The sequence below is a fragment of the Brienomyrus brachyistius genome, chromosome 1 (genome assembly GCF_023856365.1).
Source record: "Brienomyrus brachyistius isolate T26 chromosome 1, BBRACH_0.4, whole genome shotgun sequence".
NCBI classification, from domain to species: domain Eukaryota; kingdom Metazoa; phylum Chordata; class Actinopteri; order Osteoglossiformes; family Mormyridae; genus Brienomyrus; species Brienomyrus brachyistius.
The window spans coordinates 23,800,760-23,814,627 of record NC_064533.1 but is presented as its reverse complement, the minus strand read 5'-3'; the positions used below and the strand labels follow the sequence as shown (position 1 = coordinate 23,814,627).

The 13,868-nt window shown below is 41.3% G+C and overlaps 5 non-coding genes across 5 annotated transcripts; all 5 read right to left on the bottom strand.

The window, feature by feature from the left end:
- Window positions 1-9,130: 9,130 nt before the first annotated feature.
- On the bottom strand, window positions 9,131-9,219 carry trnay-gua (transfer RNA tyrosine (anticodon GUA)). Its single transcript is given in 2 exon segments — window positions 9,131-9,166; window positions 9,183-9,219. It is a non-coding gene; the product is annotated as a tRNA-Tyr (tRNA).
- Window positions 9,220-9,485: 266 nt separating this feature from the next.
- Window positions 9,486-9,574, bottom strand: trnay-gua (transfer RNA tyrosine (anticodon GUA)). Its single transcript is given in 2 exon segments — window positions 9,486-9,521; window positions 9,538-9,574. It is a non-coding gene; the product is annotated as a tRNA-Tyr (tRNA).
- A 445-nt stretch (window positions 9,575-10,019) lies between these two features.
- Window positions 10,020-10,108, bottom strand: trnay-gua (transfer RNA tyrosine (anticodon GUA)). Its single transcript is given in 2 exon segments — window positions 10,020-10,055; window positions 10,072-10,108. It is a non-coding gene; the product is annotated as a tRNA-Tyr (tRNA).
- A 799-nt stretch (window positions 10,109-10,907) lies between these two features.
- On the bottom strand, window positions 10,908-10,996 carry trnay-gua (transfer RNA tyrosine (anticodon GUA)). Its single transcript is given in 2 exon segments — window positions 10,908-10,943; window positions 10,960-10,996. It is a non-coding gene; the product is annotated as a tRNA-Tyr (tRNA).
- Window positions 10,997-12,504: 1,508 nt separating this feature from the next.
- Window positions 12,505-12,593, bottom strand: trnay-gua (transfer RNA tyrosine (anticodon GUA)). Its single transcript is given in 2 exon segments — window positions 12,505-12,540; window positions 12,557-12,593. It is a non-coding gene; the product is annotated as a tRNA-Tyr (tRNA).
- Window positions 12,594-13,868: the final 1,275 nt, after the last annotated feature.

Here is a 13,868-nt window from a genome sequence, read left to right as displayed (position 1 = left end):
GTTGCAGTTTCTGGCACTAACCTAATTTTCTAATTTATTCAATTACATTGTACTAGGTGGAGACGGTATAAATGTCTTTAAAACTTTTGAAGCATGGACTGCTGTACCACGATAACACTGCCAGTGTTCATTTAGTTGAGTTTCTTTTTGAAATGTTTAATATTTTAAAGGACTTTCCCAGGTGTGAATACTGATGTTTGGGTAGATTTTGGGAAATGTTTGTAAAATTATTTTTAGTCATCTGCCGTGTGCAGAATATATCATGGCCACAACCCAAATCATGTTTGTTACTAAAGTGTCTGTCTTTATATTTTTGTTTGGTACATACACTAGCCTATATTAGTTTCCAGTATCAAAATCAAAACTGTAAATTGAAATGGAACTGGAGTAATGGCTGTACTGCTATTAAATTAGATGCCTTGGCATTAGTCAATTATTTAGAAAAATGTTCATATTTGCTTGCAAACATATCCAATAGTATAAAAACTTCGACTTGATTTTTTTTCCCTTTGCGGTTTAAAACTGTTGCACCCTACATGTTCGCAAACTGAGTTTGGTCTGCTGTGACAATTCCAGTCAGACTAGATGCTCTTCGAACCAGTGTCTCTGATGGTTTGCCAATGGTCTGCATCCGCAGAAGAAAATGCAACAGGGGCAAATAGAATAGGCCTATGTGTCAGGGGAGACCTACGTCATGTACGGGGCGACCAATTTCATAGACAGGGGTGACCAGCATCCAATCACAAGAAAAACCGTGGGGAAAAACCCACGCAGCGTCTAAAATGTGATGGCTTTTTGAAGGTTCCTAATACCAAAGACCAAGCAATAAAGTTCAAACCTAAGTGCTGGATAAATAAGACGATTAAATGATAAAACTTTCGTTCTACTTGACTGGGTATCTAATTGTTGGTGAGACATGCAGTGCTGGCTTTAAGCCTGCTGTCTCTGATGCTGCTGGGAAGATTATTTAAAGTTCCTGCCTTCACTTTTGGCAGTTTGGGGGGTGTGCAATATGTGTGTGTGACGAGGGGGGGTGATGTCATGGAGTCTCTGTGTTCTGGTGTAATTCAGCTCCTAGTTGTGATCAAATGAATCTGTTATCTCAGATCTTCTAATCTGTAAAGGTAGGGTGGCCTTTTAGTGCTAAATGAGCAACGTTTCCCAATTAGACAGTGAGTGCTACTGCACGTCAACATATGAGCCGATAAGATTCATCAGCTGCGATGGGATATTAGTTAATATTCCTGGTGGCTCGGTGGGTTTCTGTACTGTATGCTAAGAGAGAGTGTGTGTGTTTGTGTCTGTGATGATGGGGAGGGTGCCTTGTGCCCTATGCAGTAACCCTATACCGGACAGCTAATATCCAGCTTTGGATGGTTAGCTGAGAAGCTGTAGCTAAGGTTGTGGAGTTTGCATTTTGTATATCACTAGGAATGAGGGCCTGGTTTCCTCCCACTATCAAAATAAGTGCATTTTAATTGGACAGTTGCCCCTAAATTGCCATTAGTATATGTATGTCATGCTTTATACCCTCAGTTTCCTGGGAGTGGATCCAGGATGCATTTTGCGGTTATGGAAAATAGATCAATAATATTTTAAACTATCAAGACTGTTTTGCCATTATGATGCAAACTAATGGTGTGAAAATTACAAGGAAGGCTAAACTACTCATGACTGAAAGCTTTATAATTTACCACTGGCTCAATAGCTGTTTTTAACAGGGATTGCTACTACAGAGTTAGACTATAAGTGCTAATTATGTTTCATTAGTAATCATCTACTGTATGTGTAGATATTTATGCAGCACACTACCGGCATAATAAGGACAGATTTCATTACCATTACAGTGGAGGTGAGTCGCTGCTTTCTTACATTTTAATTCACCAATTTACCACTAGGTGTCACTTCAGGATCTCTAATTGTTTGTGTCATGAATTACCACGTGAAGGCTTTCACCCGTTTACAGTTTTTCTCGATTGTTTTGGACCATTCCTCAAATGCAAAAATTTCACATTTGCAAAACAGCAAGTGTAATCCCCACACCATAATGTTACTTTTGCACAGTAGAACATTGTTTCTTATGGCTTCACAGAAATTCCCAAATGTTTTAGTAGATATAATGCGAAGGGGGTTGTACGGTTCTCATTTTGTTGTTCTTGTGTTGCCATTTTGCTGGTTTTGTGTTATACAGTGCTGTGTGACTTTTCTGTTTGCTATTGTACGGTGTCTTGAGATCTGAATAAGTTACATGTGCATGCAAGTGTTTTGTCTTGCCAGTGAACTTTACATACTATAATGTAGAGCCTTGCAATGGCTAAACTGGGGTCTTTGACATTAAATAGTATCAGTTTGTTAAAGAAAATTATGATCAATCAGTGACAATTAGAAAGTCGGAACTGACAGTATATCTAAGCATTTTGACATCGCTTAAACGATGCTGGTTGTACTTTTCATTTCGGTGGCACTGACTGATTCAGTGGTGGAAATACTTGCTTTTGAGATATGAGTTAATTGTTTTGATTGTTTTACAGGCTTTTGCAGCTAAACCATAATGTTGTGCTATATGAATGAGCTGTTTTGAGAAATGCTTTTATAGTTGTGAGAATGTTGAGTATGTTTCATTAAATGTGACAAGGCGAATGAGAAAAAACTATAAAAAGAATCTGGACTTTTGAAAAATAATCTGTCCTTTCTTATGCACCTTACAGTACAACAATGCTGACTGCTCACTTAATTTCTGTATCTGCACAATAATAGTGGAAAACTGCTGTAGAGGTGTTTATAATGCAACCCTGGGTTTGGCTCCGGTCCCCCCATGACCCTGAATAGGTTCAGTTTCAGAAGATGGATGGATGTTTATAATGTATTATTGCATGTGCTTGCACTATATTAGGGGAAATGTTAATGAACGGCAACTTACGGCAACGATTTACTTAATCCAGGAATGAGTCTGATTAAGTGGTATAGTTTTGGTCTAAATATTATGCAGTAAATTAAACTCAAGTCAGGCCTCATTAACATATTTACATGTGTTGACTATCGAAGTCCATCGCTGTGATGTAATAAATGGTGGTAATAAAGCTCCATGAAATGAAATAAAAGAAGCACATAATATAGTGAGGTCAGTTGAGATAGTGCTCATGATTAATACAAATGAGCAGACACAACCCAACCTCTCAATGTCTGAATCAACTGTACCTTTTTATCTCACAGTATCTGTGAGTGTTCTGGAAGACAGATGGATGGAAATGGATTTGTCATTGGGTCCTAGTTTAAAATGACCAGGAGATAAAATATGAACAAATCATTTACAAATACAGCAATGCATGGCATACTTCTACAGGTTCTGGGAGATATTGTGCACATTGGGATTTTGTTTTTTTATTATTTTGGTTTAAAATACAGATGCGACGAAGATATTCCCATTTCCTTTTATATGGTCTATACTTCAGTCGTGACAGAAATATTGCAACGGCCTCATACATATTGGTGGCAGTGGTTTAATTCACAATAATAGACCTGTCTTGTGATGTGCTTCTAAAAAGCCTGAAAAACATGTTTTGTGGTATCTCGTTATATTTCACATCCAAAACTAAAAACCCAATGGGTCTCTAGAAGTGCTCTGCAGGAAATACTAATTTCTGCCAGACCGAGAGTGAACTTATGCTGTAAATCCATTCAGGAAAGAAAGATACATTGGCACATACAGTTGGCTAACAGCTACCAGCAGTTACCAGCAGGACCATAGCTGGCCACACCATGGACCCTCCAGACATCGTCTCTGTAACAGCTCAGCGAGTCACCCTGCGGTAATGGAGTATGAAATCAAAATGTATTACTTTGGTACAAAACATTTAATCACAAAGCTCAATCGCATCATATATTCATTTTAAAATTGTAAATTGAAACCTGCAAATGGTTTAAATGACATGCGATTAACCATCCATCCATTTTCCAAACCACTTGTCCTTCTGGGTCATGGGGAGTCCAGAGCCTATGGGAACGAGGCAGGGAACAACCCAGCATAGTGGGCCAGCCCATCGCAGGGCACATAATAAACATGCTTTCCTACAAACAATTTAGTAACTCCAATTAACCTCAGCATGTCTTTGGACTGTGGGGGGAAACCCGGAGGAAACCCCACAATGACATGGGGAGAACATGCAAACTCCACACACGTGTAACCCAGACGGAGACCCAAACCCAGGTCCCCGAGGTATGAGGCAGCCGTGCTAACCACTGCACCACCATGCTGCCCCTATGTAGTTAGCCCTCCTCATATATTCCCATGCCACACTTATTCTCGCATTTTAGTCAGCCGCGTTTGTGTCTCCAGTACAGGGCTGTTCAAATCACAGTCCTCTCGGGCCAAGCACTGCTGGTTTTCTAGTCTTCCTTTACCTGTGACCCGGGTATGAAGCCTCTGTGGCCAATCAGGTCAGTAATTATTAAACTAACTACCTGGGATAACTGAAAACAGGGCCTGGATTTATTACTTATTATTGCTATATGCCTGATGGTAACATCTTAAAGGTAGATATAAAATTATTGCCTTTTTTTCCTATTTCATGAAGGAAGTGTTTTTTTAAGGGGCAAAGTCTGTTTTGCATTTCGAAGGCCCTGACAATATACAAAACATACAAAAACTAAAGGTATTCAGATGGTCCAGGAGGGTCATACGGAGATGATGGACTTTGCTCGTACACAGTTTAAGTTTCCTTCAGGGGTGGTTTTTTGGGGGGGGAGCACGGGCGGCAGTGCCCCCTGTGACAACATACATTGTCCCCCTAAAATGTATGCTAATTGGGTCTGAAAGAAATGTATTATTATTATTATTTAAATGTTCATATGTGGGCTAAAAATGTATGTGCTGGGAACACAAACGTAAATACATTTTCTTGACAGACTCTTAAGGTGGGTGTACTGGGTGGTTGAGTTGCTCTAGTGGGGAAAAGCTAAGACCACGATAGAAAAACATTTGTACGAATTGTAAATTGTGACTGCAAAGCATTGCATAAATAATTTCCCAGTTTTCAAAATTGTGGCACTCTAGTGCAATACTTGGATAACATGAAGGTCAAATGCATCTGACCAACCTAACAAGACAAGTGGCCCCAGTCTGCCCCCCAGTTGAAATACTCTAGAACTGCAACTCGGCTGTGCATAACATCTACTACACTAGCGAATATCATCTTAAAATGAACTCCTTCCTCCCAAAGAGGGTGCCTCTGGGCTGGTTCATTGCTTAAAGCTGAAACAACTGAGTCTAACTCTAAAGGAAGTTAAATTTGAGATTGTATCAAAAAGATCACACAGAAGAGGCTAATTCAACCTGGAATGGAACCACAGACCCAAGGATAGTAATCATGGTACTGTACCTCTACAGTCCACTGGTCTACCACCTGAGCAATAGAAGGAAGAGACAGACAAGATCCTTGAAACTGGACCAGTGGCCTAAGAATGAACTTTCTGCACTGTCTAAAGGTTTCCACTCTACCAGTGGAGTTATAGAAGGAGCTGGGGCCTGTGCCCAGACAAAGCCGGGATACAGCAAAGGAAATTTTATTTGAGATTATCTCAAAAATATTACACAAATACAGCTCATTTGAGCAAAAGTTGAACCAGTGGCCTAAGGATAGCCATCATGTTATATCTAATGTCCTCCATGCTACCATCGGAGCTATCGAAGGAAGAGCCCATTTAATGTCTTTCAAAAGTAGGTTCAAAAGATATAGTCTGTTGCTTGTGAGCAAACTTCACATTGTATTTTTGTTATGTAAACATACTGATAGAGCATACAATAGACTGCAATTACACAAACAAGGAAGCTGGGATGTACCAAAGGGAATTCTGTTTTAGTGTTTTCTCAAAATCACAAAAGTAATACAACTCCTTTGAGCCAGAATTGAACCAGCGACCTAAGCATAGACATTGTACTATATCTACAATCCTTCGCTCCGCCCACTGAGCTATCGAAGGAGGAGCCGGGGCTGCACCTATCGAATGTGGATTCTATAAATATAGTCGATTGCTAATGAGCAAACTTCACATTGTATTTTTGTTATGGAAACATATTAATAGAGTATACAATAGACTCCAATTTGTAATAGAGCCAATGACAATGATATCAGCAAAAAAAATGCTACTCTTTTGAGCTGAAGTTGAACCAGCGACCTAAGGATAACCATTGTGCTATATCTACAACTCTCTGCTCTGCCAGCTGAGCCATCGAACAACGAGCACAGTCTGCAGCTATCGAATGTGGATTCTATAAACATAGTCTGTTGCTTGTGAACAAACTTGGCATCATAAAAAAAAAAAACACAACTCCTTTGAGCCAGAGTTGAACCAGCGCCCTAAAGATACCTATCATGCTACACTATATCTGCAATCCTCTGCTCTGCCAGCTGAGCTATCGAAGAAAGAGTCAGCCTTGTAACTTTAGAATGTCAGTTCAGTAAATACAGTCTGTTGCTTGTGCACAAACTTGGCATTGTTAAAAAAAACAACTTCTTCGAGCTAGAGATGAACCAACGACCTAAGGATAGCCATTGTGCTTTTACAGTCCTCCGCTCTGCCAGCTGAGGTTTCAAGCCAGACCTGTAACTTTAGAATGTTGGTTCAATAAATATAGTCTGATGTTTGTGAGGAAACTTGACATTGTACTTTTGTTATGTAAAAATGTTGATAGAGCGTACAATAGACTGCAATTTGTAATCGAGCCAATGACGTTGATATCAGGAAGTTTTAATTACACAAATAAGAAGCTGGGACGTACCCAAGGAAATTTTGTTTCCGTGTTATCTCAATGTCGCAAAAATAATACCAGTCCTTCGAGCTGGAGTTCAACCAGCAACCTAAGGATAGCCATCATGCTATATCTACAGTGCACCACTCTGCCAGTTGAGCTATCGAAGGAAGAGTCAGATTTGTAACTTTAGAATGTGGGTTCAATAAATGTAGCCTGTTGCTTGTGCGTAAACTTGGCATCGAGAAAAGAACCGCAAGTCCTTCAAGCCAGAGTTGAACCAGCGACCTAAGGATACCCATCATGCTATATATATAGTCCTCTTCTTTGCTACCTGAGCTATCAAAGGAAGAGTCAGACCTGTCACCTTAGAATGTGGGTTCAATAAATATAGTCTGTTGCTTGTGCGCAAACTTGGCATCGTTAAAAATAATACAACTCCTTCAAGCCGGAGTTGAACCAGCAACCTAAGGATAGCCATTAGTTTTAGTTTATTTAACAGGCGCCATGTACAGAACAAATCTTGTACCAGAGTTAGCTATACAGCTACTTTACATTTGTGGTCCTTGGAACATCATACTAAAACAATATAACATCAGCAAAACAAATAAAACGTCAATGAGTCTTATTGTGTTATGATGGTACAACTTTTTTTATCCAGATTTTTTATAGCCTGCCTGTGCCCAACTTGTAGAGCAATAAGATAGGTGTGAAAAAATCATGGAATGTAAAAACAATTTAGCAGCAGGAAGTGAATAACTGGTGATTGTTGGTGATAACTGGTGCCTAATATACCTAAAATTAGTTAAACTAGCTCTGACACATTTGGATATCTTTTTTTCATGTGCTTTTAAAAGGTTAAATTGGAATCAGTAATTACATCCCAAAACTTAAAAATATCAACTGTATGTATTACACCCCCCTTGACAACAATATTGGGTTGTTGTTTTATGTCACACTTCTTAATGGAGAAATACATGGCTACTGTTTTACTCACATTAAGAGTAAGACAATTATACATCAACAAGTCTGATACTTTATTTAAAGTTTTGATGCAGCTTTTTCACTAGTTTTGGCATGTGTATAAATAACTGTATCATCCGAATACATTTGGATGTGAACTTCTGAGCAAATCAAGAGTAAATCATTGTGAGGGACCAAACAGTAATGCAACAAACAAAGGATTTTAATTAAAGAAAGAGGGCTTTATTGACCCGCAAAATACAGAGAATAACAAACCTCAAGACCTTAATAACTGGGCCCATAAAAGAGGTCAACAAAAAACAAACACAACTTAATATTACAAAGCAAAGTAGTAATTGAAACAAACTGACATTTCCTATAAGGAGACATGAACATATATAGTGGTTTAGTCAAACCAATTAACAAACAAAAGGGGTAAACCAAATGAGCACTACATATACCTAAACAAAGCAAAGAACAGCTAAACCCCAACTCTCCCCTCTTGCCATAGCACCACATGGTTCACTCCAGGGGTTGTCCTTTAAGAGACCTCTGCCCTCAGCCACAACTTTGTGCTGAAAAGAAAAGACCCCTAAGGATCCCCATCATGCTTTATCTACAGTCCTCCTCTCTGCCAGCTGAGCTATCGAAGCATAAGCTGCTCGTGTGTCTTTAGAATGTGAGATTAGTAAATATAGTTTTTACTTGCCAGTAAACTTGGCATCGAAAAAAACCCACAAATCCTTCAAGCAGGAGATGGACCAGCGACCTGAGGATCCCCACCAAGCTATATCTATAGTCCTCCACTCTGCCAGCTGAGCTATCGAAGGAAGAGTCAGTCTTAGAGCATTAGAATATGAGATTAGTAAATACAGTTTCTTGCAAGTCCTTCGAGCCGGAGTTGAATCAGCAACCTAAAGATCCCCATCCTGCTTTATCTACAATCCTCCGCTGTGCCAGCTGAGGTATCGAAGGAAGAGCTGACTTTGTTCCTTTAGAATATGAGATTAGTAAATATAGTTGGTTGCTTGTGTGCAAACTCCTTAACGACAAAAACACCCAAGTCCTTCGAGACTGAGTTGAACCAGCGACCTAAGGATCCCCATCAGGCTTTATCTACAGTCTTCCGCTCTGCCATCTGAGCTATTGAAGGATGAGCTACCTTTCTTCCCATAGAATGTGGGATTAGTAAATATAGTTTATTGTTTCTGTTCAAACTTGACATCGAAAAAAGCTACAAGTACTTCGAGCCGGAGTTGAACCAGCGAGCTAAGGATCCCCATCAGCCTTAACCTACAGTCCTCCGCTCTGCCATCTGAACTATCGAAGGATGAGCTACCCATGTTCCTTTAGAATGTGGGATTAGTAAATGTAGTTTATAGCTTGGGCGGAAACTTGACATCGGAAAAAATCTACAAGTCCTTCGAGCCGGAGTTGAACCAGCGACCTAAGGATCTCCATCAGACTTTATCTACAGTCCTCCGCTCTGCCATCTGAGCTATCGAAGGATGAGCTAGCTTTCTTCCCTTAGAATGTGGGATTGGTAAATATAGTTTGTTGCTTCTGTTCAAACTTGACATTGAAAAAAGCTACTAGTCCTCCGAGCCAGAGTTGAACCAGCGACCTAAGGATCCCCATCATGCTTTATCTACAGTCATCCGCTCTGCCAACTGAGCTATCGAAAGATGAGCTTCATTTGTTCACTTAGAATGTGGGATTAGTAAATGTAGTTTATTGCTTGTGCGGAAACTTGACATCGGAAAAAATCTACAAGTCCTTCGAGCCGGAGTTGAACCAGCGACCTAAGGATCCTCATCAGACTTCATCTACAGTCCTCCGCTCTGCCATCTGAGCTATCGAAGGACGAGCTACCTTTCTTCCCTTATAATGTGGGATTAGTAAATATAGTTTGTTGCTTCTGTTCAAACTTGACATCGAAAAAAGCTACTAGTCCTTCGAGCCGGAGTTGAACCAGCGACCTCAGGATCCCCATCAGGCTTAATCTACAGTCCTCCACTCTGCCATCTGAGCTATCGAAGGATGAGCTGCCTTTCTTCCCTTAGAATGTGGGATTAGTAAATATAGTTTGTTGCTTCTGTTCAAACTTGACATCGGAAAAAAACTACAAGTCCTTCGAAGCCGGAGTCGAACCAGCGACCTAAGGATCCCCATCAGGCATCATCTACAGTCCTCCGCTCTGCCATCTGAGCTATCGAAGGATGAGCTACCCATGTTCCTTTAGAATGTGGGATTAGTAAATGTAGTTTATTGCTTGTGCGGAAACTTGACATCGGAAAAAATCTACGAGTCCTTCGAGCCGGAGTTGAACCAGCGACCTAAGGATCCCCATCAGACTTCATCTACAGTCCTCCGCTCTGCCATCTGAGCTATCGAAGGATGAGCTACCTTTCTTTCCTTAGAATGTGGGATTACTAAATATAGTTTGTTGCTTCTGTTCAAACTTGACATCGAAAAAAGCTACTAGTCCTTCGAGCCGGAGTTGAACCAGCGACCTAAGGATCCCCATCCTGCTTTATGTACAGTTGTCCGCTCTGCCAACTGAGCTATCGAAAGTCAAGCTTCACTTGTTCATTTAGAATGTGGGATTAGTAAATGTAGTTTATTGCTTGTGCGGAAACTTGACATCGGAAAAAATCTACAAGTCCTTCGAGCCGGAGTTGAACCAGCGACCTAAGGATCCCCATCATGCTTTATCTACAGTCATCCGCTCTGCCAACTGAGCTATCGAAAGATGAGCTTCACTTGTTCATTTAGAATGTGGGATTAGTAAATACAGTTCATTGCTTGTGCGGAAACTTGACATCGGAAAAAATCTACAAGTCCTTCGAGCCGGAGTTGAACCAGCGACCTAAGGATCTCCATCAGACTTTATCTACAGTCCTCCTCTCTGCCACCTGAGCTATCGAAGGATGAGCTAACTTTCTTCCCTTAGAATGTGGGATTAGTAAATATAGTTTGTTGCTTCTGTTCAAACTTGACATCGAAAAAAGCTACTAGTCCTTTGAGCCGGAGTTGAACCAGTGAGCTAAGGATCCCCATCAGGCTTAACCTACAGTCCTCCGCTCTGCCATCTGAGCTATCGAAGGATGAGCTACCCACGTTCCTTTAGAATGTGGGATTAGTAAATGTAGTTTATTGCTTGGGCGGAAACTTGACATCGGAAAAAATCTACAAGTCCTTCGAGCCGGAGTTGAACCAGCAACCTAAGGATCTCCATCAGACTTTATCTACAGTCCTCCGCTCTGCCATCTGAGCTATCGAAGGATGAGCTAGCTTTCTTCCCTTAGAATGTGGGATTAGTAAATATAGTTTGTTGCTTCTGTTCAAACTTGACATTGAAAAAAGCGAATAGTCCTCCGAACCGGAGTTGAACCAGCAACCTAAGGATCCCCATCATGCTTTATCTATAGTCATCCGCTCTGCCAACTGAGCTATCGAAAGATGAGCTTCACTTGTTCACTTAGAATGTGGGATTAGTAAATGTAGTTTATTGCTTGTGCGGAAACTTGACATCGGAAAAAATCTACAAGTCCTTCGAGCCGTAGTTGAACCAGCGACCTAAGGATCCTCATCAGACTTCATCTACAGTCCTCCGCTCTGCCATCTGAGCTATCGAAGGACGAGCTACCTTTCTTCCTTTAGAATGTGGGATTAGTAAATATAGTTTGTTGCTTCTGTTCAAACTTGACATCGAAAAAAGCTACTAGTCCTTCGAGCCGGAGTTGAACCAGCGACCTAAGGATCCCCATCAGGCTTAATCTACAGTCCTCCTCTCTGCCATCTGAGCTATTGAAGGATGAACTACCCATGTTCCTTTAGAATGTGGGATTAGTAAATGTAGTTTGTTGCTTCTGTTCAAACTTGACATCGAAAAAAGCTACTAGTCCTTCGAGCCGGAGTTGAACCAGCGACCTAAGGATCCCCATCATGCTTTATCTACAGTCCTCCGCTCTGCCATCTGAGCTATCAAAGGACGAGCTACCTTTCTTCTCTTAGAATGTGGGATTAGTAAATACAGTTCATTTCTTGTGCGGAACCTTGACATCGGAAAAAGCTACTAGTCCTTCGAGCCGGAGTTGAACCAGCGACCTAAAGATCCCCATCAGGCTTTATCTATAGTCCTCTGCTCTGCTATCTGAGCTATCGAAGGAAGAGCTACCCATGTTCCTTTAGAATGTGGGATTAGTAAATGTAGTTCATTGCTTGTGCGGAAACTTGACATCGGAAAAAATCTACAAGTCCTTCGAGCCGGAGTTGAACCAGCGACCTAAGGATCCCCATCATGCTTTATCTACAGTCATCCGCTCTGCCAACTGAGCTATCGAAAGATGAGCGTCACTTGTTCATTTAGAATGTGGGATTAGTAAATACAGTTCATTGCTTGTGCGGAAACTTGACATCGGAAAAAATCTACAAGTCCTTCGAGCCGGAGTTGAACCAGCGACCTAAGGATCTCCATCAGACTTTATCTACAGTCCTCCTCTCTGCCACCTGAGCTATCGAAGGATGAGCTAACTTTCTTCCCTTAGAATGTGGGATTAGTAAATATAGTTTGTTGCTTCTGTTCAAACTTGACATCGAAAAAAGCTACTAGTCCTTTGAGCCGGAGTTGAACCAGTGAGCTAAGGATCCCCATCAGGCTTAACCTACAGTCCTCCGCTCTGCCATCTGAGCTATCGAAGGATGAGCTACCCACGTTCCTTTAGAATGTGGGATTAGTAAATGTAGTTTATTGCTTGGGCGGAAACTTGACATCGGAAAAAATCTACAAGTCCTTCGAGCCGGAGTTGAACCAGCAACCTAAGGATCTCCATCAGACTTTATCTACAGTCCTCCGCTCTGCCATCTGAGCTATCGAAGGATGAGCTAGCTTTCTTCCCTTAGAATGTGGGATTAGTAAATATAGTTTGTTGCTTCTGTTCAAACTTGACATTGAAAAAAGCGAATAGTCCTCCGAACCGGAGTTGAACCAGCGACCTAAGGATCCCCATCATGCTTTATCTATAGTCATCCGCTCTGCCAACTGAGCTATCGAAAGATGAGCTTCACTTGTTCACTTAGAATGTGGGATTAGTAAATGTAGTTTATTGCTTGTGCGGAAACTTGACATCGGAAAAAATCTACAAGTCCTTCGAGCCGTAGTTGAACCAGCGACCTAAGGATCCTCATCAGACTTCATCTACAGTCCTCCGCTCTGCCATCTGAGCTATCGAAGGACGAGCTACCTTTCTTCCTTTAGAATGTGGGATTAGTAAATATAGTTTGTTGCTTCTGTTCAAACTTGACATCGAAAAAAGCTACTAGTCCTTCGAGCCGGAGTTGAACCAGCGACCTAAGGATCCCCATCAGGCTTAATCTACAGTCCTCCTCTCTGCCATCTGAGCTATTGAAGGATGAACTACCCATGTTCCTTTAGAATGTGGGATTAGTAAATGTAGTTTGTTGCTTCTGTTCAAACTTGACATCGAAAAAAGCTACTAGTCCTTCGAGCCGGAGTTGAACCAGCGACCTAAGGATCCCCATCATGCTTTATCTACAGTCCTCCGCTCTGCCATCTGAGCTATCAAAGGACGAGCTACCTTTCTTCTCTTAGAATGTGGGATTAGTAAATACAGTTCATTTCTTGTGCGGAACCTTGACATCGGAAAAAGCTACTAGTCCTTCGAGCCGGAGTTGAACCAGCGACCTAAAGATCCCCATCAGGCTTTATCTATAGTCCTCCGCTCTGCTATCTGAGCTATCGAAGGAAGAGCTACCCATGTTCCTTTAGAATGTGGGATTAGTAAATGTAGTTCATTGCTTGTGCGGAAACTTGACATCGGAAAAAATCTACAAGTCCTTCGAGCCGGAGTTGAACCAGCGACCTAAGGATCCCCATCATGCTTTATCTACAGTCATCCGCTCTGCCAACTGAGCTATCGAAAGATGAGCTTCACTTGTTCATTTAGAATGTGGGATTAGTAAATACAGTTCATTGCTTGTGCGGAAACTTGACATCGGAAAAAATCTACAAGTCCTTCGAGCCGGAGTTGAACCAGCGACCTAAGGATCTCCATCAGACTTTATCTACAGTCCTCCTCTCTGCCACCTGAGCTATCGAAGGATGAGCTAACTTTCTTCCCTTAGAATGTGGGAT